General features: G+C 36.5%; 1 protein-coding gene across 3 annotated transcripts in view; it reads left to right on the top strand.

Moving 5' to 3' along the window:
- The window catches only part of raraa (retinoic acid receptor, alpha a), a 202345-nt gene that overhangs the window by 95409 nt on the left and 82238 nt on the right, over positions 1 to 24698 (top strand). For 2 of the 3 annotated variants that reach the window (XM_081393226.1, XM_081393229.1), the window contains exon 2: positions 1186 to 1242. The gene's annotated coding sequence lies outside the window, so the exon portion shown is untranslated. Of the gene's footprint in view, positions 1 to 1185; positions 1243 to 19083; positions 19164 to 24698 lie in introns of all 3 variants that reach the window. The other variant, XM_081393227.1, reaches the window with a different exon arrangement.

Below are 24698 nucleotides of genomic sequence, written 5' to 3'. Positions count from 1 at the left end.
TGTGTGTGTGGAGCTGTAAAGCATTTCAAATCAGTAACATATTAGATCTCATTTCAATGAGGATGCTGCCACAGAAGACTATGCAGGAAGTGAGGCAGATCACTAGGTTTTCTAACAGAGTCTGTCTTTGAGTATGAGAAGAACTCAGCTCAGACAAAGCAACATGCTAGACTCACGCACACACTCAGACACAATGGACATTAGTCTCTCAGCTTGTGTCAGACTAGAGGGGATGGATGAATGAATGCTACAAGGGAGGAGGGATGAAAAATGGACCTTGTCCTGTTTTTCTTTTCCCCCAGCCCCCTTCCTCTCTCTTTTTCCCCTACCTCTTCCTTTCCTAACTGCCTTGCTTTTGTCTCCTTTTCCAAACATTTCTTTCTCATACATGCACAAACACATTTGAACTCTGTCCCAAAACCTAGTGAGTTGTCTTGCTGCCTGCTGTCTTCATAGGCACGCTTGCTACTTGAAATGAAAACTCACTGATATGAAATGCTGTGCACATAGGCGGAAACCTCAGGTGAGTCGAAATAGTGCGTCACACAAAGCGCACAGAAGACTCGACTTACAATTGACTTCAGTAGAGTTTGGATTTAGCATGTTGCTAAGCTAACTTAAATAAGCATATAAACACATCTGGGTATAACTTTGGTTGACAATTAGATTGAACTGTTTTAGTCAATCTATTTTAATCAAATTATTTCTGTATTGAATAAAATGTATAGTTTTACTGAACATTTCTTCTATGTGTCTGCCATTTGTTAACTGAGTTAGGATTTGCTAACTGAGTTAGTCACAATGTATTGGCATAGAAAGATGCATGTGAGGCTGCTATTGAATTTGCCTAAAATAAGGTATTTTTGAACATTACATACATTTTGGAAAAGCCTTTGAAACTGGAAGAATTTGATGTGAATTGTTTGAGCTCATAATGAGATCTCTGAGTTTTGATTGCAGACATTGGTATCTTGACAAATTCTGTGCACAGTTTGAAACATTGTTGAGATATGTTTTGAAAATTGAGGCTACACATGAGATTACTGGGTTCTTTTTTCAGTAGAAACAGGAGACTCAAGAGAAAGTATCCATTTAATCTTATCTGAAAGAAACAATTGTGAATTAATATAATATGTTTTGTTTCTTTCCAAAGGGAAACTAATGCTTTCTTTTTTTCTTCCCTAGTAACAAACATGTGATCTGTAAGGACTGACCTCTCACAAGACAAACACAATGAACCAGGTATGAATACAGTCTTACTCACATGCAGAAAATACTTTTTAACATTATACTTGTAGGCCTTCATGATGTGCTGCAGGAGGCGACTTCTAAAACCTGGAAACAAGTTAGCATTTTTGATCCTTCGGTTCTATCATCCCAAAGTCATTGGGTTTTTCAGTATTATACATTTACATAAAATCTAAAATAATACATTATTCATAGCACCCTTGGCAGCAATTAAAAGCAGTGATGTCTTAACATTAAAATACTAAGTTGGAGTAAAGCTTTTTGGTCTTTAGCCACTCTAGAGTTGCTTTTGTTGTATGTTGCGAGTAATTTCATTGTCCTGGAGAAAGAACGAAAAAACCTAAGCATCAGACTTCCTATGGTCTTTTAATCAGTCAGATTTATAAAATGTACTGTCATCAGTTTCTCCCTCCTCATGACAATGCTTATGTTTTAGAGATTAGCTTGTGTTTTGACAATGCTTGTGTTTCTTTGGTAACACCCACTATTCACAATCCAATTAATTCCCAAATGATAAAATCAAGTCTCCACTTTTTCCAACTGGATGTCCTGTTTCAAAAAGCCTCCCTTTCTCACTCTGCCTTCTTTTTTGTGAAGGCATTGGTTTTTTTTGTCAACAAAGTGTGCCGACAACAGCATATTTGGTGTTATTTATATGAGATCAGAACAGGTACAGTAATTTGATTAGACAAGAAATTATAATTATCTACCAAGAACATGTATATGTTGCACAAGTTATTAGCATTATTAGAAGACCAGGAGCAAAACATTACCAATAGAAATACAAAAACAAACTACCAAATTACTAATTCTGCGAATCAACCACTGTCTGTAATGTGGATTGTAATTTGTAATCTACCTGTCAATGGGAAGACATTCTGGAACTGTCACGAGTGATGCTGCGGAGAGAGCAGGAAAACACGGAGCGGATTAGTGGAATCAGTGGATCTTTAGCGGAGCGATAACAGAACGCTTTTATGGGAATCCTCTGGGGGTGAGGGAGGGGATGGGAGTGGGGCGAGAGGGCCACCTCAGCCGATGAGGTGTGCATGGCCCTGTGCATGGCCCTGCCCTGGGGAGTGGTTCACGATGCAAATCTCACTCGTCCACTGGCTTGTTTTGTTATCACTCAAAGGTGATTGGGCTCTCAGACGAGATCCCCATTCGTCAGTCACTGACATAACGTCAAAGGTGACTGACTGATAGGGAATTCAATACGAATTCTGTGCGCAAGTTCAGGAGTAAGACCTCCGTTCATCTTTCGAACACAGTTTAAGATATTTTAGATTTAGTCCGAGAGCTTTCTGTCCCTCCATTGAAAATGTATGTACGGTATACTGTCCATGTCCAGACAGGTAATAAAGAAATCATCAAAGTAGTCTATGTGACATCAGTGGGTTAGTTAGAATGTTTTGAAGCATCGAAAATACGCAATTGTTTGTATTTTGGTATTGCTATATTTTGTTTACAGCGTGCGTCTCCCTCAGACTGTAAACGAAGCTCGGGCGCACCAGATAACACATCAGCAGCGTCTTACGTCAGCAGCCGTCAACGCGGATTGACAACAGACCCGGAAGAGAATACAAAGCTGAATAAAGTCGTAGTTTTTGTTATTTTTGGACCAAAATGTATTTTCGATGCTTCAAAACATTCTAACTAACCCACTGATGCCACATGGACTACTTTGATGATTTCTTTATTACCTTTCTGGACATGGACAGTATACCGTACATACATTTTCAATGGAGGGACAGAAAGCTCTCGGACTAAATCTAAAATATCTTAAACTGTGTTCCGAAGATGAACGGAGGTCTTATGGGCTTGGAACGACATGAGTCATTAATGACATAATTTTCATTTTTGGGTGAACGCTTTAAACTGAATAACTTCGCAAATCGCAAAATTCATGAATTAATTTAGTTAATATCACTATTAATATTATATATCTATTATATTATCTGCAAGTACAGTTTCTCTAGTATACAAGATTTGAAGTACACTGCATGTGCACATTCAATACAATTAAACACACTTATTTTCCCACAAGGTTTAGCCTTCTAAAACTCTAGCTTCCTAATTTTTTTGCCCTTGTCTCTGAATGTAGGATAGGGTATCTTTCACCAGAAGTGGTGGTGGTCTCTAAAGATGTATGATGGGGATGGCGTACACTCATGTTAGCAGAACTCTTTTGATATGCTACTCCATACATTCCAAAAACTCTAAGCCAAATCCTTAGAACAGCCCTGGTCACACCTATAGTTTTATAGCACTATTTTTTATTACGGAAAGTTTTAAACAACCTGAAAGCATTGGGCCATGCAGACGAGCCCTTGGTGAATACTCATATGTGTCTCTGCTGTGCTGTAACAGAATATCTAACCACTATACTACTAATAATTTTTTCTGCAGTATGTATACTGTTCTCAGTTTTCTAGTTTTCCTGTATGCATACAATTCCAAAATGACCTAATACATATGGCAATATTTGCAGTATATCTATACAACAGAGCACTCTGTCTGAGAGACTGTATCCCACAATATGCTGGACTTTCTATTTCCAATGTGATGAGTGAACTGGAATGCATAAGCAATGTTTTGAGGGTTGTATTCTGTTACCAGTTACGATCCCATTGTACTCACATTAAAAAAATAATCATGTTGCAGTGTGCTTACTGAGCTTACTTGCTAAATTTTTGTGAGATTCATGTTTGTGGGGTGTCTTTTAATTGTCCAAGTAGACAGACTTATTGAAAAATATATGATATCAGTCTATTACTAGTCCTTTATACACCCTTAACATTGTGCAATTATGAATCATGCAGTTTTAGAATTGCTTCATTTTGTTATATGATCCAGTATTGTGAGTGTTGTGTGCCTCACTCAAATACAGTTGACCCATGCTGGGAGCTTTTGTACGCAATGCTGTGTGTATTTCCCAATGGATAAGTCGTGCTGTTTGATTACCCACGATACTGCATGTGTGTAGTAGAGTCACGCTGTGTGTATTGTTTGATAAGCCATAATCATAAATCCTAAAAGCTAATGATTCGCCCACTCTGCACCCAATCAAAACACAGCCACATTACCCAGCGCTGGGCGCTATTGAGCTATCCATCATGAGTAATATCAGCGCCCTGTGTGTGTGATATAAAAAGAGAGAAAGATGATGTTTCCAGTTGGGTTTTCTATGGGTGTGTGACGGCGTGTGGGGGTTAGTTTTTTTGTAATGTGAGGTTGTGTATGTGCTCACGCAAAAATGTAAATTCCGTCTTAATTTTCTCACCCATATGTTGGTCCAAACTCTTTCTTTTTTCTGTTAAATACCAAAGTTGTCCTTGTTGCTCTTTCCCATTCAATTAAAGTAAACAGTGACTGGGGGCTTGCAAACATGAAGACCAAAGACAAAATATACGCTGTTAGAAAATAAAAAAATCTTATAAAAATCGAAAAGGTACTGAAAATTTTCTGCCATGACATACAGACAGGTAAACTTAAGGTGTTGTTGTTGTTGTTGTTATAGTGTAATTACACAAATGAGTTAATATTACAGTTTTTCTCGATTGCTTAAACACATTTCTTGAAACTATGCCTCGTATTCTCAAAACTATAAACACAAATCCATAACGTCTCACCCAATTCCCCAAACATCCTATTTTCAGGTCAAAATGAAGCTCTACACTCAAAACCATTCACTCTTGCTGAAAAACCAAACTTTGCCCTCAGACAGGACACACAAGCCCTCAAAATCACACACACTACAACATAGTCTAACACACTGGTGCAATAAATTCAAAACAACATTTCCAAAACTGGTAAGTTATGTTGCTTGTGGTTCCCCCCTCACAAACCTTTTCACATGATGAACACAAAAGACACAACCAGTGGATACATTGGCACATTTTTATTCATACACAGAAAACACACACGCAAAAATATATTTTTTTACTGGTTTACTCTTTTTTTTTTTTACTCTTTTTTTTACTCTCTCCTCTATTTTTTTATTTATATTTACTTACAGTAAGATGTGTGTGACCAACATATGACAGTAAAAGAGCACACACAAACCATATTCTAATATGGAATTCGAATTGTTTTGGACTGGTAAAGAGTGTTGGACGTGACAGGAGGGCCTCCACTCAAGGATACAATATGATGAACACGTCTATGAATGTTCCACATATGGTTGAAATACCATCATTTGCCTAGAAAGATAACATTCTGGTAGTCAAGACTATAAAGGAGAAAGGATGCCCTCCCTTCACTGTCACACTCTGCAGCCACTCTGTGTGACTGTACGACTGCTGGCCTTTTTTTGCAAGAAAATACACCTCATCAAAGACTATTGGAAATGTTTGTCTCTTATTCAGTGATTTTGTTTGCCACCACTCCTCCCTGAAGGCTCTCGAGGCGACGGTAAAGCGACTCAAATTTGGCCTTACTCGTAGCCCAGCCTCCCTCGTAGTCAAACCATTGATAAAGACATGGGCAACTAGAGTGGCTTGAATTTCATCTGAGACTGCTTGTCTTCTTGTCCTTGCCCTTCCTCCTCCTCATTCTTATCCCTCTTCCTTCATGTCTTTCTGGATCCATTGTTCCAAAATGCAATAAACTGATTTGGGCCCTTTTATCTATTGAAGGTTCTGATTGATGTGTGTTAAATTTTGACTCTTAGTGTTTCCACCTGGGTAATTGTGTGCTAACTGAGCTGAAGCTGTGCTGACTTGAGTGAACAATATTGAATGCTAGTGCTTTATACATGACAACATGGTCAAGGCAATGAGAAATTAAGGGATTTGTGTGTAGAGTTTTGCAGTGAAAGTTCGTCAAATCTGACTCATGTGTCAAAACAGGGAATAGTGTTTATAGTTTAGTGAAATGGGTGTGCTTTTTGATAAATGGCGTTATGGTTTTGAAATTTTAGTTCAAAAGCCTGGTTATAGTGTTTAAGCAATCGAGAAAAACTGTAAGTAGGTGTACATGTACTATAGGGTTAAGGTTAGGGTTTGGTTTAGGTTTAGTTACTTGTAATTTTGCATAATTGACTCTTATTACTGTAGTAAGTACCTGTAATGTGTTACCATTTCCTTTAACTGTAAAACACAACACAATGCAATGCATAATTCATAATACAGGTAAAACACAGAAAATTCCTTCATATTACAGTTTTTCTCGATTGCTTAAACACATTTCTTGAAACTATGCCTCGTATTCTCAAAACTATAAACACAAATCCATAACGTCTCACCCAATTCCCCAAACATCCTATTTTCAGGTCAAAATGAAGCTCTACACTCAAAACCATTCACTCTTGCTGAAAAACCAAACTTTGCCCTCAGACAGGACACACAAGCCCTCAAAATCACACACACTACAACATAGTCTAACACACTGGTGCAATAAATTCAAAACAACATTTCCAAAACTGCTAAGTTATGTTGCTTGTGGTTCCCCCATCACAAACCTTTTCACATGATGAACACAAAAGACACAACCAGTGGATACATTGTCACATTTTTATTCATACACAGAAAACACACACACACAAAAACTTTTTTTTTTCTGTTTTACTCTTTTTTTTACTCTTTTTTTTTTACTCTCTCCTCTAATTTTTTTTTATATTTACTTACAGTAAGATGTGTGTGACCAACATATGACAGTAAAAAAGCACACACAATCCATATTCTAATATGGAATTCGAATTGTATTGTAATGGTAAAGTGTGTTGGGACGTAACAGGAGGGCCTCCACTCAAGGATACAATATGATGGACACGTCTAAGAATGTTCCACATATGGTTGAAATACCTAGAAAGATAACATTCTGGGAGTCAAGACTATAAAGGAGAAAGGATGCCCTCCCTTCACTGTCACACTCTGCAGCCACACTGTCTGACTGTATGACTGCTGGCCTTTTCTTGCAAGAAAATAAACCTCATCAAAGACTATTGGAAATGTTTGTCTCTTATTCAGTGATAGAATTTTGTTTGCCACCACACCTTCCTGAAGGTTCTCGAGGTGACGGTAAAGCGACTCAAATTTGGCCTTACTCGTAGCCGAGCCTCCCTCATAGTCATACCATTGATAAAGACATGGGCAACTAGAGTGGCTTGAATTTCATCTGAGACTGCTTGTCTTCTTGTCCTTGCCTCCTCATTCTTATCCCTCTTCCTTCATGTCTTTCTGGATCCATTGTTCTAAAACGCAATAAACTGATTTGGGCCCTTTTGTCTATCTATTGAAGGTTCTGATTGATGTGTGTTAAATTTTGACTCTTAGTGTTTCCACTTGGGTAATTGTGTGCTAACTGAGCTGAAGCTGTGCTGACTTGAGTGAACAATATTGAATGCTAGTGCTTTCTAAATGACAACATGGTCTAAGCAATGAGAAATGAAGGGATTTGTGTGTAGAGTTTTGCAGTGACAGTTCAACAAATCTGACTCATGTGTCAAAACAGGGAATAGTGTTTATAGATTAGTGAAATGGGTGTGCTTTTTGATAAATGGCGTTATGGTTTTGAAATTTTAGTTAAAAAGCCTGGTTATAGTGTTTAAGCAATCGAGAAAAACTGTAAAAGAGTAAATTGCGTAGGGGTCTTTGAAGGTGTCTGACTTTCATTTACAGGTACACTATGTAACTTTCTTTTTTTCTTAAAATTTTACAACATGGAAATAATGAGTTAATACATCATCAATCTTTCTTCCAAACGTGTTGTCTTACCCTGATTCACTATGGTAGGACTATAAGTGTTAGTGACTATAAACACTTAGGGCATAACTAAGTGTTTATATTTTAGACCTAGCGGGATGGTTTTCGCAGGAAATTGTATACGTATGTCACTCGGCCATGCATGTCTTGTCATATCCGTAAAAAGAGGAAAGTTGCGTGTATGGTGTGGGAGTGGCATAAGTTAGTTGACACAATGAGCGAGAAAGGTTGAGCACGCTAAATCTCGAATCTCTGGAGAATAACCCATTCCCTATGGGGAATAAAAAAATAAAAAAATCATGTGATAGAGCTCGTAATAAAACAAGAATCAACACTGGCTTGGCTTTTCGGAGATGGAAAGAACTGAGGGTTTTACAGGTAGAACAGACTTCAACAGAAGTGTTTTGATATAGACGCAGAGATGCCGTTTTTATTACTCAACAGGTAAGTAAGATATTTTATTGAACAGATAAATTCCCATATGTAGCTCTCTATTAGACTTCATTATGGGGCATATATATTGTGAAGGGTCATATCATTATGGTTGTTGTAGCGCTGTTCTGCAATTTCTTTTCAAGGAAGTACCATGTCTATTAATGGATATAGCTAGAGTAACATCTTCAGCTCGAGATCCTTTCCATCTAAACTGGTTATATCTCTTAAGGCCAGTAGTGAATGTTTTATGAGCAGAAGCATAACCAAATTCATCCGCCTAGTCACGCAGAGCCAAAGCACAACCAAAACAATGTTATTTCACAAAATGCATGCAGTTTTGTTTTTTAACTGCTAGAGGGCCAAAAGTTACATATATAGATTTAAAGATTAAAGCCCCCACAGGAAGTTAGAGCAGAAGGTTTAGGAGCTCTTGAAACTTAGATATACTGTACTAATCCATTTTAATTGTGACGTTTAAATAACCACAAAATGAGATGGAACTGAACAGACGTGTGCAAATAAAATAAATAGTCACCTGAAGAGGTAATGAGAAGATGTGCTTTCTATTAGGATCAGTGTCATATAGTGTTAAAATTTAAATTTAAAAGTTAACATCTGACATCTCTGCTTTTCCATTTTTTTCTATGATAACGCGCACTATATGGACGTGTTTCACTGTTTGACATTTTGTGTCTTTTGCAGCATCTTGCAATGTGAGGCTTCAGTAAAAAGAAGTTCAACTTTAAAAAAATTATCTTTTAAAAAACGTTTTTCTCCGACTGATAAACACCTTTGAACAACCATTGGTCTGTGACGAATACATAGTTGGTAGGTGTGCTCTACAGCTCCGCCTTCCTCGACGTAGCAACCTTCTCCTGTTAATTTCTTCCATTCAGTCCGGCGAGGTCAGACGCGAATAAAAAATTGAATATACTGGTGAGCTGCTTTATAGTACAGTAGAATTTGATATTGTAATTCTAATTGCAGTTTGAATGAGACTGCTATTTGTAAAAGAGCAGAATGAACATTCTGCTAAACACCTTCTTTTGTGTTTCACTGAAGAAAATTATATATTGTAAATAATGACAGAATTTTCACTTTTGCGTGAACCATCTCTGATGTTTTTCTGTGGTCAGAACTGTTCTGCAGCTCAAAAAGACATTGAATTGTGTTTTTCCTCCTCAGGTGGGTGTGGCCTGTGTGCAGCAGTCTGTTTTTCCTTTGACCAATCATCTGGCTCATGTGGGTTGGTGCGGGGGTGGGCGGCGTAATGACAGACGCCGGTGCGTGTGAGTTAAGGGTAGCGGTGGCGATGGCAGTTGCGGTGTCATTAGCGTGCGCCCTCGAGGAGAGATTAGTCTGATTTATGGTGAGCGACGCTAATGGAACAGATATGGCTGCTCTCGCACCCTGCCATCCACGCTAATGAAAGTTTTGTGCAAATGTGAAAGAGAGCGCTGCAGAGCAGAGGCTTTTCACCAGCACAGCATCACCTCTTTGTTTTAGTCTAATTCAGTCTTTATGTGAGTGACTTCAGCTTCAATATATCAGTCTGTCATAAGTGTAGTGTCCTTTTTAATCTCTGCATTTCTTTTTGTTTTGTCTTACGTCATCTTGTAATAATGCAATAGGTTATTTTACTACAGTACAGGTAGCCTAAAGCAAAAAAAAAAAAAAAAAACTCAACCATGATAAAATATCTGTAACTTTGTAACTCTGGCTTAATTATTCAACTTAGGTTCATTGGAAAAATTATTCTGCAAAACAATATTACATTGCTTCAAGTTTCGCAAGTAAAATGTCCAGTGGCGCTAAAAGCATGTTCAGTTTTATCTGAAATAGAGGAACGAGTCTGGCAAAATCTTTAATACTTTAGTTGTTGTTGGCTATTGTTGCAGTTCAGAAATGAAATGTCTGGTTTGTGGCGCTAAAATGTTAATGCTCTGTCACGTTTGAAAATAACTTACCATCTACACTAAACCCTACCATAAATCTAACTGATGTTAACAAAAGCAAAAGTGAGGTATAAAACAGTATTGTTGAAGCATCTATGCCATTTTAGCTTGCTTCTACAAGTCTTTGAGCCCTTTGATTGTGTATCTCACGACCAATTCGTACGTATTTTAACGAGGTGGCGAATTCATACGATTTGTGGCGGTGGCGAGTAAGGTTTAGGGGCGGGGTCAGGGATAGGTAATTTGTACGAATTCATACGAATTAGTCGGTCGAATTGCCGTGAGATCGGGTTGAATGCTGCTGTACCAGATGAGCTACAGAGCAAGTTTACTACATCAGAAAGGTCATATATATGGAGCTGATTATGTGACGCAAATGTCAATACCGCTCTAATCATAATTTTTGTGAAAAGGGAAAAAAAAAGTTGGTGTTTTACTGCCTCTAGTGTTCATTTTAGCTGGAAACTGCAGTGAATCGTATGTATAGGAAAGTTTTTGAAAGTTTTGCAAAAAAAATAAGTTAGAGTCACATTGTTTGATTATATCATCATTGGCTTGGTATAACAATGGTCCCCATGCTGACTGGTCAAAACAGCATTTCAGTTTATTCAAATTTAGCTATATCACATGAGCAAGAGTGCTGCTGTACTGAATTTCCAGCATGGCTGTGATTCGGCTGTTGGCCAAGAGCTGCAGGAAATCTTATTGACCGTTCAGCATCTAGATGTATATCTACTTTACCCTATAGAATATCATTTTCTATATTAACAAAAGCTGTGATTAACATAAAGTCATTGGACATAAAGTTCCAATGTTCTCACAATGGTTTAAAGTAAAACAAAGTTTTTCAATGATTACGTGGCTTCTCTAAAATGTAAAAAAGTTATATATATTTATATGCTCTATATTTAACATAAGAACCGAATAGGGTGAGTCATTAAAACTGGTCAGCTGACCTCAGAGACAGAATGCAATTGGCTCTCATTGGTGCTGAATGTAATGTATGTCCATTAGTGATTTAAAAACATTTTTTTTTTTTTTTTATCTTTATTAAATCATTGCGATACAAGAAGTAAGAACACACAAATAGAGTCATTAATACAGTGAGAGAGAAAAAAAAAAACAAGAGCAGAGCCAGGGGGAGTTTCAAATAAATACATTAAAGATAGAGCATAACTGAATGGTTTTAGCAGCCTTCTTATTTTTTGAATCATGGATGGATTTGATGTACTGTTCCGTCTCCTTAACAAAAGCAATAAAAGAACGTTTAGAATTACTAAATTTGGCTTTGTGAATATGATATTTCCCTAAAATGATCAATAGATTAAATAGGTATATTTCTTTCTGTTTTTTACTTTTATTATCATGGAAACCAAACAGTACATCCTTCCACAACAAAGAAAAATCAGCAACAAGTTTAATAGTAATGTATCGGGACAGATCTTTCCAGAAAGTGATGGTGTAGTGACATTGCCAGAACAGGTGTACCATTGTTTCTGGACATATTCCACATAAAGAACAGTTAACACATATGTCAAGCTTAAATCTAAGGAGATAATGCTTAGCAGGATAATACCTATGTATGATTTTGAAAGAGATTTCTTTTACTTTATTCGTTAGGAGGTATTTGTAAGGAAGGATCCATATATTACCCCAGTTCAGGTTGTCAAGATTTAAAAACATTTTATTTTGGATGCATCACAGAAAGTGACTCAAGTGTTGCAGGAACATTGACGAAAAAAGGATGGGGCTTCAAGCATCACACGTTTGGAGGATCCGACTGTTTCCAGCTGGATGAGCTGTGTTAAAAGAAAAGTTAGCTGGAACTTTAAGAGAATTTGGTTGGCTGGTGTGCGAGTGAGTGTGTTTGTTATGGAAAAGGGTGGACAAGAACAGCCGTGTTTAGTCAATTTGAGAGTCCTTTGGGTTTTAAGTCCTCATAGACGAGATTATTTTCTCATTCTGTTTTTCCTCATCTGTCTTTTGCACCGCGTGTGTGATGTGATTTTGGGATGTGTGGGGGAGTTGGACGTCAACAAAGCTGATGGGAAAGAGATGGATTGTCATCGTAGTGTCAGTCGTGGTCACATGATGAGTATGTGTATGTGTGCGTGTGATTGATTAATCTGTATCCTACACAGAAAAAATACACAGACCAAAGCAAGTCTCCATCGCTCCAGGCTTCCTCCTGATTAAAGTTCAGCGCTCCATCCATCTCCCTTTCTGCTGCTCTCTCTAGGATGGATGAAGCTCGCAGAAATGCAATATTGTTTGCGGCGAAAAGCGATTTGCATCTTAGCCGTCACCCTCTCCGCACAATACAATACAGATAGAGACACGCAGAAATGCAGTTAGAGGCAATAAAACGTTGGGCCATCTCTCTGCTTTATCTCACATACTTCCTCCATTATTTTTAATTTACTTCTCACTCATTCGCTTACGGTCTTCTGCTTTCTCTCTCTCCAGATGCTCTGCTCCAAAACCTATTGAGCTGCCTATCTAGACAGCATATTAAGGCATGTTTAAGGCACCATGGGAAGGGTGGTTATTATTACAGTTAACTAAAACTAGAATTAAAAATAAAACAAACAACACAAAACAAAATTCTGTCACTTGAAATAAAATAAACATTGATTGGAATAAAAAAATCAAACCCTACCTTATGGAGACAAAATCTGTAAAAATAGGTAGGTTTAGGGGATAGAATATACAGTTTGTACAGTGTAGAAACATTATGTCTATGGAAAGTCCCCATTAAACATGAAAACCTTACATGTATTAATGTTTTCAAAATTTTAAATTCTAAGTTCTTTTTTTTTTTAATCTATTTCAAACAATGATTATTATTCTAATAGAGTTCACCAATCTTTTTGAATTTTAGGTACCCACACATCCTCATCGGTTAGCCTCATATACCATTTCATCAACATCAAACCAGTAATATTTAAATGTAACTTTAATATTACGATATAATTTAGCAGTCTCATCATTATTGCTAAAATGGCCATTATTACAATGATTCAATGCTGTGAGTAAAACATCAAGTTTCTTTCATTTTAATATTTTATTGACTATTGTATAGTCTCTCAGAATTAACAGTGAGAAATATTGTAGCTATACATAAAATTCAATAAAGTAATTTCTTTTTTATGCAACAAAATCTAAATTTTACAACTGCTCAAGAACCCTGGTTGGGTTTTGTGTTTGATAACATGTTTATGGATACAGTATTAAATGTTTAATTAAAAACTACACTTATATTGTAGATAAAACACACACGCACACATGCACGTACACACACACACACACACACACACACACACACACACACACACACACACACACACACACACACACAAGCCTTTCACCAAACATTTCTAAATGGTGCACAACCCTGCTACAGACCCTTTAAAAATAATACTGTTGATAAAAATAAAAAGGAGCATAGAGAATGAGGAAAAGGAAGAAATGAGAAGAGCACAGATTTAGACAGAAGGGGAGAGAGAGAGAGAGAAAGAGAGAGATTCCAGTAGCATGCCGTGTTCTAATCACTCATGCAGTAAGAGTACCGTGGTAAAAAGCATTTTACTCGATGACAGTACGTTTGTCCTGACAGGCCTTAGGTAGTGTCCTGTATGATGTCATCACACACTCGCGATTCATTGGCTTACAGGGGGGCAAACCTATCAACTGTATGATCTCATCACAAACGCATACATAGAGGCAAAATCACACGCATACATCTGTTATTCAGGTCAGGCAATCTCCTCTTAAGACAGCATAGCTCTCCCCCTCCCAATTGTGTGATCCCTCATGTCTTACACACACACACACACACACACACACACACACACACACACACACACACACACACACACACACACACACACACACTATATTTTATATACTGCTGAAATGAGGTCATCCTTCTCTCTCATTCTCTATGTTTCACTCGGTTCCAATGAACTGTCCTGAGATGGGCTCTTTCACACAGATATACACAGTTCCAACCTGCCCAAATATTTTAATTTTGAAGATTCGTGCTTGCATCTAAACTAAATATAAGCTCAATATAATATTAGCTGTCTTTAAGCCTTTAAAGCCTACACATTTCTAAGGCCTTTTAATTATCAACATGATCAGAACTGAATGAAAAACCTTTTGTACACAATCTACTACATGCCTTCTGTCATCTGACTGATAGTTTATACTTTTAATAAGTAAAAGGTCTTATATCATTCTAAAAAAGCCCCCCTTCAGGTCGTGGTACATGTGACTTGTGAAATGTTCTCATAAAGTAAATGATAAGAATAACATTTATATTATTAGTAATATTTTAAGTTGAACATTTAATGGATTGGAGCCATTTTTTTTTAAGAAAATAATGTTAAAATGTGAGTTTTAAAATAAGACACGTCAGGCTTTTGAGAAATATATGTTTTCTCTCAGTCATCCTTGTATTGTATTACATTAGACGTTTTACCCCCACAATTAAAACTATAGAACTTTGATCATAAAACTAAGCATTTACATATCATCATACTAAATACATAATTTTTTCGTCCTCGAATATGTGCTCCATATTCTCCTATATCATACTGTATATATGAGCCATAAAAGCCTGATACTTCAAATATAATGATACTCAACAAAAAAAAACAATATGCAAACTTTTTAGATTTGTTTTTATATTTTGTCTGTTAAGCCTATTTCCACCACAGAATACATTTTTTTTTTTTAAAGATACTTTTTATCTCAGAATTCTGAATTTATCTCAGAATTGCATGATATTAACCCCCAATTGCGAAATATAATGTCAGAAATCTGAGATATAAACTGACTTTTTTTCTTGCAATTGCGAGTTTATCTTGCAATTCTGACTTTTTTTCTCACAATTCTGACATTTTTGCTCACAATTGTGAAATATGAACTCGCAGTTGCGAGCGAAAAAGTCAGAATTGTGAGGTTTAAAGTCCAATTCTGAGGAAAAATACTTTTGTGAGATTTTCTTCTCATTTCTGAGTTTATATCACACAATTCTGATTTTTATAACTTCATATCTCACAGTCAGAATTGTGAGATAAAGTCGCAATTCGATTTTTATTTTATTTTTAGCCATTATTATCGATTTTTTGTATTCATTGACGGAAACAAGCCTCCAGTTAACTGCTCTCCCCATTAAACAAAAATTCATATTTCATATGTCAGGCAAGAAATGTAGTACATCAGCATAACTATAGCTGATATTTAGTCTTCTCATATTAATGTAGAATTTAGATGATGTTAGATCAGCTATTTAACAGTGACTTTCTTCATCTAATCATATTTCAGAGCTGAACTTTTTTTCTCATAAATTTACATAGGCAATTAACAAATACGAGCATGCTAAAAATCATTCTACCCCAGGCAGCCTAATAGCTTTAGGCAGATGAACTAATTATCTGATTTTTGCACGGGAGGTGAAAGGTCAGGGTCAAGGTTCTGCCGCCCCTCTGGTGCAAATCTGTGTCAAAATATGAAACCCAAACAAACATGCGCACTTGTGAACTCTCATGTAAGTCACGGCTCGTGAGCTTCAACCATCACATTTAATCACGTTCCTCCCAGAGTGTGAGCGACTAATGAGACGCAGCCACTGCCAGAGGAGTTTGACCTGCAATCTGCCGTAATGGCTGCTATCAGCACACTGTACGGATGAGCAGGGCTGGCGGGTGAGGAACTGAGAACAGACGTCCTTTGATTGATTGATTTAATCAGAAACGTAACAGTTCTGTTCATGGTGGAGGAGGGGCCATGCCAACGAGGTCATGGTGGACCAATCAGATTAAAGGAGGGGCGAAGCCAGAGGTCAAGATGAGGCTTGACAGTATTTTCAGTGTGTGTGTGTGTGTGTGTGTGTGTGTCATTCTGACCTTCAGCAAAATCTGTGGGATTATAGTAATCACATAGTAACATTTTAGTGGTTGGCCGATGCTTTTTTTTTTTTTTTTTTTTAATGTCTGATATCTAGAAAGCAGGTGGGCTGTGAAGTAAAATGAGTTGAGATCCAATGATTTGAAGAAATGTTCTTAAAGGGGTAATCGGATGCAAAATTCACTTTTATATGGTGTTTGCATATAAATGTGTCTTTGCAGTGTGTGGACACCACCATACAATGAAAATAAAATAATCCATTAATTCCTTTTTTTTAATCCTCAAAAAGCCTAAACACTCTCAATAATCAAGCCGTTTGGATTTTCTAAGCAATATGATGTCATATTGCTCATGCTCCGCCCACGACCGCTGACGGACTGTCCCGTATTAGCATATTTCCCGTATTAGCATATTTCACAGATTGTCAAGGCTGAAGAGAGGGGTGGGGTGAGCAGTTGCTCATTATCATTTAAAGAGACATGAACCGAAACGGGTCGCTGTGAACAGAGCTGTTTTTGAGAAGGTAAAAAGGGTGTTTTACAAAACCATTGAGGAATTTTAACCAAAGTATGTTACAAATTTTACATGAAGACCCTAAAGAATCATACCAACTTGTGGAAAATGGGCATCCGATGACCCCTTTAAATGAACTTAAAGTCCATTACAATAGAAAATAATTTAGAAAGCAAACACATGTCGTGTTTACACAGGAGTTTACAGGGCAACAAACATTATGCAGATGGATTAATATACGCAGTTTAACAATATATGAGCAGCATATTTCTGCTTTTAAAACATTTAAAAGCATTATTGTAAACATTATTTTTGTTTGCTTAAATTGTTTCTAATATTATATTTTAAATAATTTAATAATAGCAAAGTATTATATTAAGATATTTCCAAAATAATTACCTAAAGATATATAAAAAAAAATGCTTTATCAGTTGTAAAGCTGTTGATGAACACATCTGTTAATCGCTCAAGTGGAATGCATCTTTAACTTTGCATTTTGCATTCATTTTGCATTACGCAATTCTTATAGTCAAATGCATTTTAAATTGTCTTCAGTGAACAGCTTGCATTCTTTATTTATTATTCAATTTTTTCTTTTGCAAGACAAACATACTAGAGATCATACCCAGAAGTACAATGTTCAAAAGACCTGCAGGATGAGGGCATGGAATCGAATTTAGGTTCAGACTTGGTAATTGAACAATCCAGGTTGAATGGAAAAACATGCGAGTGTGTCGCCAGTGGTGTTAAAAACGAGTTCAGTGTTATGATAAACGTGAATCTGGCAATGTTTTATTATGGTGGTTGTTGTCCGTATCGCGGCAGTTTAGAAATGAAATCTTTGTGGTGCTAAAAGGTTAATTAATGCTCTGGCAAAGGTGAGATAAAAACACATCAAAATTTCATTTTAGCATGCTTGTACAAGTCTTTGGGCCCTTTTATATTGACTCGAGTTTTACGTGTCACTGAACACTCCGTGTTGCAAATGCTGTTGTACTAGGTGAGCTGCCGAGCAAGTTTACTACATTAGAAATAGTTCTAGTAATTAGTTATATGATGCAAATGTCAAAATGTATTCGTTTACAAATCATGCTCTATAATAAAAGTGTTTTGAGGTCATAAAATAGTATTGTGCAATAAACCATTCAAAAATGAATCAATAATTTGTGGAGTACAATTTGTTGGTGTTTTGCTGCCACTAGTGTAGGCAGAGATACACTTTCCCAATGAGCCTTTGATGCAAACCAAGTGTGAAAACAGACCAAGATAATAGCTCTCGCTCTCTCTCTCTCTCTCTCTCTCTCTCTCGCTCTCTCTCTCTCTCTCTCTCTCTCTCTCTCCCTCTCTCTCTCTCTCTCTCTCTCTCTCTCTCTCTCTCTCTCTCTCTCTCTCTCTCTCTCACACACACACACACACACACACACACACACACACACACACACACACACACACACACACACACACACACAAAATGTTAACGGGACTCCCCAGCGCTGGACCTCTTCCTGTCTGGCACTGCTCCACTGTGTGTCTTTACATACTAGTGTAATCAAACCAAAATACACACACAGGTCTCAGTATCTCTCTCTTGAATAGGCCTATCATAAGACTCATGGAACATTTAAGGTCCATACACTCAGTTTTTAGTACGAATATAATGTGCAGTATTCACTCTGTCAGTACACTCATGACAAGCTAATTTGACCAAAATGCACAGTACACTGTACAGGTAGCTTTATGGTGCTGGTTCCCACAATCTATTGCATTTTGGGATTTGGCAAACTGTCGGATGTGACAATCATCAAGCTGAATCATAAATGGTTGCACATAGAGGACTTCCTGTTTCTCAGAACAGCTTGACGATTTGAGTCCTGATGATGTTTTTTTTGTTTTTTTTTGCGTGTGTGTATGCGTGTGTGTGTGTGTGCGTGCATGTGTGCGCACACGTGTGCATATGTGCGTGTTTGAAGAGCAATGATGTTGTTGTAGCCCAGGAAACATAAGTTACTGAGTACAAGGCATAATTAATAATAAAATGAACTGTGCATTAAGACATTTGGTTCACATTTAGATACAAGTGTGTCCTGGGAACAGTCATACTTGTTTTAAAAGCATTTACCCTCCACGTTCATAGACTTAAATCGATCCGTTGATGTTGGTAGTGGTGCTGCTTTATTAAAGCGCATCAAAAGGTTTATACAACACAACTAATGGACTTTTAGAGGAGGATTATTCTTAAATATGTGCATTATTGTAAAAAGGACAACTTGCGTCTGTTATGGGGATGTTGTAAAATTTGTTTTTCATTAACAAAGGGGGCCTCGTCTTAAGACCATGACGGACTGTGAATACGCCTTCCCACTTCTTTTCCTGGAAGAGTGTGTGCATACCGCAGGTCAGTGCCCTCTTGTTTAGCTGAAAAACATCATCTTTATCACTTCCAGACAAAAACACAACACTTCTTCAGCCTCCAGACCATCTATGTGGTGTATGTGTGTGCTCTCAACATAAGACTCATTGGAAAACCGTGCCTCTAGCTACATTTAAACTCCAAAAAGTGCATACAGTTCACTTCAGTTTCCAGCTGAAATGAACACTATAGTGACATTAAAACACTAACCACTTTTTTTTCCTTTTCACATAAATTAGGTAATCTGACCCTGCAAAGACTTATTTTCACACAGTTCCTTACACAATTCTATGACCTCAAAACACTTTTACCATAGTGCATGATTTGTAAACTAATACATTTTGATGGTTACATCACATAACCAGTTACATATGAATGACTTTTCTGTAATGGTAAACTTGCTCAGTAGCTCTCTGCACTTGGTTGCACTTAAACGTTGGGGTAAAAAATGTCACAATATTTGATAAAAGACTTGCAGAAGTAAACTAAAATGACATGGTTGCTACAAGAAACTTGCTTTTATCTCAAGTTTATGGTAGGATTTAGTGTAGGCATTAACCTTTTAGTACTAATAACCAACATTTAATATTTAATATATAATATTCTGTACAAAAATAATCGTAATAAAATGTTGCCACATTCACATTTTGCAGAAATGTCACTACAGGTACATATTTCCAATGACCATTTTTTGTTACTTTTTTTTTTTACTATTACCATTTTTCATCTGGTGGATAATAGAACAAGCAAAAATACCAGAAAAGCACAATTCTTTAGAAAATGTAATATTGTAAATACAACAGTGGTTTCAAACATAAGGAGGTGTAAGTGAAACGCCATGTTTGATGTGCATTAATAGTGAATGCATATCATATGGAGTGTGTGTGTGTCTGAAAGAAACAGACACCGTTTGCTCTTTCTTTATCTCTGTTTGCTTTCTTTTCTCTCTCTCCTCATTTTCACCTCACAGATTTCCTAAGATTTCATGTTAAGCAATATTTTCCGCTCAGCCAGCTGTGTCAATAGCCACGCCAACCCAGCATGTTTTAACACACACATACAGTACACACACTCAATGAGGTGGAGCGGTAAATATCAGAGAGAATTTGACACCCTGTACCTTGTCCTGTTAGTGTGTGCGTGTGATTACACTTCCCACCTCTATCGCAAACATTGACCTTTTCAAATGAGCACAATATGCGATCTTTGTGACAACATAAGACGTCAGGTCTAAAGCTCTCTTTGTCATTGTGTCTACAGTGAGACAGGCAACAGAAAGCCATTTTTAAAAGCCTGTTTGACATTTCAATAAAGAAAGTGTTTAAAAGAAGGATGAAGGACACACAGAGAAAAATAAAGACATAATTAGTCAAAGTAACCTATTTATATATTACCTATGTATACATTTCATTCATTTAGTTTTTTAAATTTAACATAGGAAAAAAAAATTGTAATAAGCTTATATCTGTATGCTTAAAACAAATTTAATAATACCGTTATAGCTGTTAATTATTTGCTTTTATACATATTGTTGCTGCCTGTTATTATTTCTATGTTCCATTAATTATTATTTTTTATTGTGTTTGTATTGAATGCATTATTAAGATTTTGCCCTTGACAATGATATTTATATTTCACGTACACTACCGTTCAAAAGATAAGATCTTTTAATGTTTTTGGAAGAAGTCTCTTACGCTCACCAATTTATTTGATCAAAAATGCAATAAAAACAGTAATATTATTATTGGAATTAAAAATAACTCTGTTCTATTTTCAAAATGTAATTTATTCCTGTGATGCAAAGCCATTACTCCAGTCTTCAGTGTCACATAAACAGTTGTGTTACTTAATATTTTTGTGGAAACCATGATTATTTTTCAGGATTCTTTGATGAATAGAAAGATCAAAAGAACAGCATTTATTTAAAATAGATACTGTATAGTAACTGTGGCAAGCAGGACGAGGCTGAAAGCCATGAGAGAACGGTGTGATGTCTCATGGAGGAGCTACGGGAGCACAAAAGGAGAAGTGATGACAGTGAAGGATGAGAGAGGACCAGGCCTGGACATTTACGCTATGTTTTGTTTATGTGTGTGCGGCAGTCGTCCATGAGGGTGCTTTTACATTCATTTGTATTTATTTATATATTAAAGGGGACTTTTTCTGTGTTTAAGTGCAATAATCAGGTTCCCGGTGCATCTAATCCCAGAAAACGTGAATAGTGACAACTCAGTAACTTTGTTTTGGTAAGCCTTTCTCTGCAAGCATTTAAAAAAATAAGCCGACCAGATTTCGCTCCCCTTCTGATGTAGGAAGGGGATCTTATTATAATATTACCGCCCCTTTATGGAGTTAATATTGTGCCATAATTAAACAAACATCCAGCATTTTGCAAATAAACTCGATCTGCTTTGCAAAGGAAAACTCGACTTGCAAACAAACAGAAAGCAATGTGCAAGTACAGAGGTCAATTTGAGCAAAAATGCAGTGGAGTAACAAATATGTATTGTAAATATGTAGCTGAGGAAAATGACCGGTGAATAGGTGTGTTCTGTCTTAATTTATCTATAATTAATCTTTTTATCTTTATTACATATCTACACAGAAATCCATTAGCACTTAGTAGCAATTCACTCTCTCTAGGATAGGGGAATCTATAAGCTGAAAGCTCTGCCATTATATGTTGCTTTTTATGTAAAAACGCAATTTAGGTTAAAAAATGCAATTTAAAAATGGACAAATTGCATTTTGGACAAAATCAAAAATGGACAAAAATGCAATTTAAAAATGGACAAATTGCATTGGTTACATTAAAAATGTAAACCAACGGCTGGGTTTGTCCATTTTTAAATTGAATTTTTAACCCAACGTTGGGTGAGACCATATTTGACCCAAAATTGGGTTAACACAACCCAGCAGTTTTTAGAGTGTAGATAAATTGAGACAGAACACACCTGTTCACCGGTCATTTTCCTCAGCCGTAGGCAAAGGCAAGTTTCAAATCAGTGCTTCTCCCGGGAGACTAGCGCTAAATTTATCCCCTAGTTTTGCGCCATCTACTGTTTTAGAAGAGGAAGTTGCTTAACTGCATTTGTGAGAAAATCTGCCTGGACACATTTGTGAGAAAATCGAGCCGAGAGATTTCATAAAAAGCCAAGTGTCTCACAATCATACCAGAAAGATATGAATTTGTATGCACTAGATTTGGTATTTGTTCAAAGGTTACATGCAATTTGAAGGATGGTTTGTATTTATTTGTGAAATATTATCTAGGCTCATTTATTTATATTTGTAAAACACAATACATATTTGTTACTCCACTGCATTTTCGCTCAAATTGACCTTTGTACTTGCACATTGCGTTCTGTTTGATTGCGAGTCGCGTTTTCCTTTGCAAAGCAGATCGAGTTTGTTTGCAAAATGCTGGATTTGTTTGTTTAATTATGGCACAATATTAACTCCATACCCCTTCATCTGCACGTTTCCACCCTCGGCGCCGCCATTTGGTTTTCGCAAGCAACAACAGTGTAACCAGTTCTAACGCAATGGCAAAAGTTCGAGCAAAGCATGCAAACTGTTCTGTCGTTGGCTGCACAGACGAGCATAGAACAATATTTGACCAAAAAATGTCACAGAGATCTTATGACCTCAGGGAACAGTGTCAACTTGTGTAAAAGTTAAAAATGACGGTGCATGCAAGTCCATGAGATGAATCAATGTATCTCCACAACAACTACATAAATGTATCCACTAACCATTCAGAAACGTCCAGGTGCAGACCAAAAATTGCAACCTCTTCCTGAGTCTCTCAGTAAGGCTGCACTCCACTACTGTTATTTCTGAAATTTTGGATGATTGAGATTAGCCTGTTTTGTTATTGTATCCGAAGCTTGTGTAAAGGATCGGCCCTGGATTGTGTAAAGGAGCAGCTCATTTGCATTTAACCCTTTAAAGCCGCATGTATCATATTTGATACACGAGTTTCTAAGACATATACTGAATCAGTGAGAGCAATACTTTCTTTGAAAACCTGTTGTATCTATTTTGATACGTGTATTCTGCCATCTTGTGGAATTTCACTGTACTGCAGGCAGTAGAGGGGTGATTTTTTAGCTTTTCAAATTGGCGGCTGCGAGTTGAATCAAGCTAGACGCTTTCGGCAGGAAAATAAAGGCTAATTTCAAGTTGTTAAGGTAAAAAATAATATTGGATTTCGCCTGATATAATTAATTTAACACTTTCTGAATTGAAATAATGCATAATTACTTAATAATTTAATCGTTAAATTACGAGTAAATCGTGTTGGAAATTGTGTATCAAATTTGATACAACAGGTATTAATGGAACATAAAGCAGTCTAAACAGTAATGTCAAATGTAGTAATGTTATTTTATGACTACCACAATGCAAACACACAATATTGGGATGATTCAATTAATGGCAATTAATGACTGAAATGACATAACCCTCTGGGATTCTTCGCCCGAAAACGGGCGAATACTTGAACGTTTCGAATTGTTAAATTTTTTTTGCTTCATTGGATGGGGGTGAAATTTGGTGACTTTTGTTTTATTACCTATATGAACACACAAAAAAAATCAAGGAGATGATTCTGATATGGTAAAGGGTCGTAAAAAAAAGTCACACTTAGCTTCCTCCCGCCCGAAAACGGGCGACGAATGGGAAATATGAAAAAATAGGAAAACTCAGAGAAACTTTTGGTGGTACAAGCTACAGATCAGCCACTGTGCTGAAAAAAAGTGTAATAACTCCAAAACTATAGCAAGGAGAGTCAAAAGGTAGGTATCGTTTGAAAGAACTCTTTTTACATTTTTTGAAAATATAAATTACATTACATTTGGACATTGTCCTGCCAAGAAACGGCGGATAAAAGACAATATATATATATAATTTTTATTATGATTTTGCATATATTTCTTATTTGTCATGTAATAACTCAGGAAGGAAATAAGGTAGGAGGAAAATTCTTTTTTAGTGAAGTCCCCCTATGTTAGCTGCATCTGGATAAAAAAATTTTTTTTTTTAGATAAAGCAATCAAAAATTACTGCATTTTGAAAAGAGATAGCCTTTTTGTACAGTCTTTGACACCCCCTCATGGGCAATTTTTTCTCCATGAAGAATATCTTGTCATAAAAGCAATAGATTATGTTAATTTTGGGCTCATTTTAATTGTAATAATATGCTGTAAAAAATGAAGTGCCATTTTCAATTATCTGAGAATGTTTCATGAGCTGTATGATGGTTTTGACACATTGCAGTACATTATTTTATAGATTATGAAAAAAAAAGAAATTCTATTTATCAGCAAATAACTCAGCAATACTTAAGAGTTTTTCAAAGTGGATACATTCGCTGTAAAGTTCAGACTCTAAGCTTTCAAATGACATCAACTTTGTGTTAATCAAGGCAAGATTTTTGAAAAATATGGTAATGAATATTTTCGCAGCTAGGTGGCGCCTGCTGGCGGTACACTTGGTTTTAGAGGGATTACTCAGCAC

This window comes from Scardinius erythrophthalmus (genome assembly GCF_964197995.2).
Source record: "Scardinius erythrophthalmus genome assembly, chromosome: 18".
Classification (NCBI taxonomy): domain Eukaryota; kingdom Metazoa; phylum Chordata; class Actinopteri; order Cypriniformes; family Leuciscidae; genus Scardinius; species Scardinius erythrophthalmus.
Note: the sequence above shows the minus strand (reverse complement) of the source record. Positions and strands in the feature narration are given on the sequence as shown.